A 5509-nucleotide genomic window follows, 5' to 3' on the forward strand; every position below is an offset into this window, starting at 1 on the left:
GTTCCCGATTTGATAAGAACCATGTATGCCATGAAAATGAATCAGCGATGTGTGAAATGTAATTATCATGGAAGAAGCACGAAGTATAGAGTCGGAGAATAAGTAACCATGCAAATGGGAAATGGCTGCATAAAGTGACGATTACTTGATAATATTTGATAAATGATTTTGCATGTATATGCCATCTAGGACACGGAATAAACATAAATGAGAAAACATCAATTGAATTGTCACCGTGCGCATGGGGCAGAAGAGGAAAACAATAAATATCCACGACAGAAGACAACTAGATTGTGAGAAATATTGAGATACGTGGTGGATTGGAGGGAGTTTCCTAATTAGCCCATGTTAATGGGTCAGGATCCCATGGAAAGAAGGATCTTGCCCGTTTATGGAAGAATGGACACCAATTTAAATTTTAATTTTTGTGTATCAATTAATGTGGTATGTGCCTTGGACAACAACTAAGTATATATGGTCAAGGCCTCACTTGGACAACAAACGGAGGCAACAAGAGAGAGAGAATTCAATTTATCCAAAACAAAAGAAAATATGACTAATTTAGTTCATAGGTTTAAATATAAAATTTGAGTAAAAATTCAAATTTTATAAGAAAAAACACTACATAAAAAGGTTTGAAGTGTTGTTTAATCTTTTGCCAAACAAAGATTTAGAAAAAGCAACCTTTGTAATAGATAGATAAATTTTTCTTTTTCTGGTTCTGTTTCCCACCTCAACTCACCACCAATCTATGTGGAATTATTTGCATTCATATTCACCACTAAGCTAGCAGCTCATACACGCTGTTATAGAGGAATTATTCAGTAGATTAAGTGTACTATGCCGTTATATTTATGTAGTACACCCGTCTAATAAAAAATTAACATTTGAATAGTTTATCTGTATTAATTTATTTAATTATATTTCTCGTTCCTAGTGTGTTTCACATTAATACTATGCCGTTATATTTATGTAGTACATCCGTCTAATAAAAAATTAACATTTGAATAGTTTATATGTATTAATTTATTTAATTATATTTCTCGTTCCTAGTGTGTTTCACATTAATGGTTTAGTCGAGATCAACATAAATACTCAATCAATAACTCTTATTTACTTCAAAATCATCTTAACTACTCTATCAATATCTCTTATATTAATTTACATCAAATAATATTGTTCTAATGTAGTAACTCTTATTTACTTAAAAATCATCTTAACTACTCTATCAATATCTCTTATATTAATTAACATCAAATAATATTGTTCTAATGTTTCAAGTAAATATTCTATACATTTAAGCAAATTTACGAAAGTTAAACCGCATAGTGTTTCCAGAATTGTAGAGTTCTGCACAAATTAGAACTAGGCAAGCATCTCATTTAAAACGTTCTCTTTAAAAAAAGGAGGAAGAAGAAGACTAGCGTGAGTTCCGTCAAGGAATTGAGTCGTAATCATCGTTCTTTTTTATTACAATGCATTCCAAATTAATTGAATTGTCCGATAGAATAGGCTTTTCTTCCCTTTTTTTTTTTTTTTTTTTTTTTTTTTTTTTTTTTTTTTTTTTTTTTTTTTTTGTCTTCTTATGTGTTCGTTTGTTGTTTCTCCTTCATTCATATATCTATACATATATATAAGTTTCAAAAAGTACTGTTCATAAACAGTACTTTCAACCAAAGCTATAAGTTTTGGTTGAAACGCATAGCTTTCATTTTTTTTTTCTCTTTTTTTTAGAAATTTTTCTGGTGTTCTTTCTTTTAGGAACATCAGTGTTCCATATTTATTAGTTGTTGGGTTTATATTATTTTTTTAATTTGATTTGACTTTTGACTAGACTTAATACAGATCTGAATAAACATGGAACACCAATATTCTCAAAAAAAAAAAAACTATATTTATTAGTTGTTGGATTTATATTACTTTTTTAATTTGATTTGAATTTTGACTAGACTTAATACAGATCTGAATAAACATGGAACACTAATATTCTCAAAAAAAAAAAACCAAATAATTCATTTTTTTTTTTCTTTTTTCTTTTTGCTTTTGGACTTTTTACAATTTACCCTAAAATTAATTAATTTATTCATTTTACTATTTTTTTTCTTAAAATTTATTTTTATTTCGTTTTGGTTCCTTTTGCTCTAAAATTTATTTATTTTTTCATTTGTCATTTTTTTCATTTTTACACTGAGACTTTATTTGTTGTTATATTTTTTTTCCCTAAAACTTCTTTATTTCCTCATTTTAGTCTTTTTTACCCTTTTTTTATTTTAGTCTTGAAATTTTATTTTTTCGTTTTGGTTTCTTTTACCCTAAAACTATTTAATTTCTTTGTTTTAGTCTTTTTTGTTTTTTTTTTTTTATTTTTACTCTGAAACTTTATCTTTTTTCATTTTACCCTAAAGCTTATTTATTATTTTCATTTTAGTCCTTTTGTGACCTATTTTAATTTTTCCTGAAATTTTATTTTTTTTGTTTTGGTTCTATCATTTTTTTCATTCTAGTCCTTTTGACATTTTATTTTTTGTTTTTTTGCCTAAATTTCTTTTATTTTCATTTTGGTTTCTTATGCCTTAAAACTTATTTATTTTCCCATTGTGAGCCTTTTTTTGTTTTTTACCATTTTTCTTTGCTTCTTGCCCTAAAACTTTTTTTTTCAAATTCTTTTTTTTTTGGCTTCTTACCTAAAACTTGTTTTTTCTTCATTTTAGTCTTTTTTTTAACTCTTTTTTTCATTTTTGTTTTGAATTTTTTTTTCCGTTTTGGTTCTTTTTATCCTAAAACTCATTTATTTATTCATTCATTCCTTTTTTACCACTTTTATTTTTTCCCTAAAACTTTATTTTTTTCATTTTGGTTCCTTTTACCCTAAAACTTATATATTTATTCATTTTGGTCTGTTTTTTACCCTTTTTTTTTAATTTTGCCCTTGAACTTTTTTTTTTCCAGGTTTCTTTTACTCTAAAACTTATTTATTTCTTTATTTGAGTCATTTTTTGACTTGCTTTGGACTTCTTACCCTAAAACTTTATTTTTCTCATTTTGGTTCCTCTTTGGGATTGTATATTTGAATTTTATATGCTTTTTAATAATAATACAGTAATTAAAACTTAATATAAAGACATCTTACGTGCATGCATCGCATGTGCAGTTCAACTATTATAAATAACAAACTCAATGTTGATTGATACAAAGGCACCTCAATTCCTCGAGTCTTTGTGTTGTTTATATTGTCAATAATAGAGATGGAATTCCTTGGGGGAGCTTGATTATGGAAATACAACTACAGCTATGACGACTTTGTTTAACTTTCTTAAATTAATTTTAATGTATAAATATTTTGTATGAAAAATTTAACAACTAGTATAAAATTAATCTTAATTAGTATAAGATATATAGGTACAATATTTATACTTATCTTAACTAAACAATTAATATAAAACACACACTAGGAAAGTGAATTATAATTAAACAAAATTGACATAAACAAATTATTCAAATGTTAATTTTCTATTGAAATGATGTACTATATAAACATGATGATGTGGTACACTCGGTGCACAAAATAATTCCTCACAGCTAGAAATGTTACTCAAACTTACTCAAAACAAATCACAAAATAAAAATTTACAAAAGCAGAAAATTGTCTTAACATAAAATAATACAGTCCTTACATAAAAACCTTAATATCATAAAACAAAACCTAATAGGGAAATCTAGAAAAATGCATGTGAGCATAAAGATTTATGCCTTTTTTGAAATTCTAAATCCTTAGGTATATAAATAGGATAGATAAGCTAGCAGGTAATGATGATCTATTAGTTTTTTTTTTTTTTTTTTTTTTTTTTTGCCCTTTCTTTTTTTTTCGACCAATTAAATTCAAACAATTATTCTTAATACTATGGTGGAGATGACCCTTTGGAAATGGTAACTAGTTTTACAGATAAATGTTAATATTATTCTTTTTGTAACTCTGTTTGTCACTTTCTACGTTCACTGTCTGACTGAAAAATTTTAGAGAGAAAGAATTGCTGATATTAAATACTGATATTAAAAGTCACAACGCAAACAAAACGTCTATATTTATAACAAAACTTAAAATTGTTGTGCATTATTATTTATTTACGCATTTTGATGCGTTGCCCCGCTTAATCTGTTAGAGGGAATGTGGACAGCCACCTCAAGCCGTCATATTGGCATGTTTAGTTCGCTGATTCGAGTTGAGATATGATTTTATGCGAGAGCTTTTTACTGTAGCAAAAAAATTAGACGTGATTGTTTGTGAAAACTTTTTACTGTAGCAAAACTCAAATTCTAAACTCGAATTAGCGAAATGAACGGGACACTCATCAGTTGCTATTTTTGACTTTTACAACAAAACAACTTATATAAAGTATGTAAATAATATAGTCCAAATACCTACCGAAGAAAAACAAACATTAGATATTACAAGAAAAAGAAAATTATTTTAAACTTTCTACCTGTTTCCTTATAAATTATAGATACATCAAATATAATTATAATTTTTTGTGCACATATTTTAATATCTATTTTATGTCTATGTTTCTGCTGTAAAAAGTAGTACAACATATCTCTTATCTCACACTTATAGAACTCAACCTTTATTCTTATATTCACGTTCAGTATTTTATGAGCAGTATATTGTTAGTAATTGGCACATGCCTCTGGCACGTGCCACCACCACTAGTTTTAGAAAAAGAATAAAATAAAAATAACCATTTTTCACAATAATTTTGTGGGATATTTACCTTTTTATACCTTATATTTTGAGTTTATTCAAAAACTATACATTCAGTTTTTAATCTTATCAAATGCATACCTTCAAATTAGATTTAATATCTAAATTCATACTTTTTCACAGTCAACTCTTGATTTTAACCTTAAAAATATCTAGAATACCCCTGAATAAAAAATAGAAAAAGAAAAAAAAAACCTAAAAAACTTTAAATTTACGGTTCTGACCACAAAAATGCAAAATACCATTGAAACAATTTTTTTTGTGCCATTAATTTTTAATTTTGTTGGAATATTGGAAAGCTTTAGTGTTTTTTTTATTTTTCTTAAGGATAGTTTAGTCATTTTAAAGGTCAAAATTTGATATAAGATATAGACTTGTATATTAAATTTAATTTAAAAGTTTATATTTGATGAGATTAAAAACTGAAAGTATAATTTTTTAATAAACCTAAAACATGAGATATCAAAATATAAATATCCCCAATTTTGTTGATAACGTTCTAAAAGTCTCCAAAAGTATGTTTACTTTTCATTTTGGGAATTTCTTGTTTTTTTTCTTTTTCTGGAAAAGAATTTTCTTTTTTTTTTCTCTTTAATAATTCTGATTTTGAGATTTGATGTGTCTTAGAATCATAATATGTAAATAATTTGTGCCACGACTTATATGTCGTCGCTTTGGCCGAGTGGTTAAGGCGTGTGCCTGCTAAGTACATGGGGTTTCCCCGCGAGAGTTCGAATCTCTCAGGCGACG

The 5509-nt window shown here is 26.6% G+C and overlaps 1 non-coding gene across 1 annotated transcript; it reads left to right on the forward strand.

The window, feature by feature from the left end:
* Positions 1 to 5427: 5427 nt before the first annotated feature.
* Positions 5428 to 5509, forward strand: TRNAS-GCU. Its single transcript has one exon. It is a non-coding gene; the product is annotated as a tRNA-Ser (tRNA).

The sequence above is a fragment of the Morus notabilis genome, unplaced genomic scaffold (assembly GCF_000414095.1).
Source record: "Morus notabilis unplaced genomic scaffold, ASM41409v2 Scaffold103, whole genome shotgun sequence".
In the NCBI taxonomy this organism is placed as follows: Eukaryota; Viridiplantae; Streptophyta; class Magnoliopsida; order Rosales; family Moraceae; genus Morus; species Morus notabilis.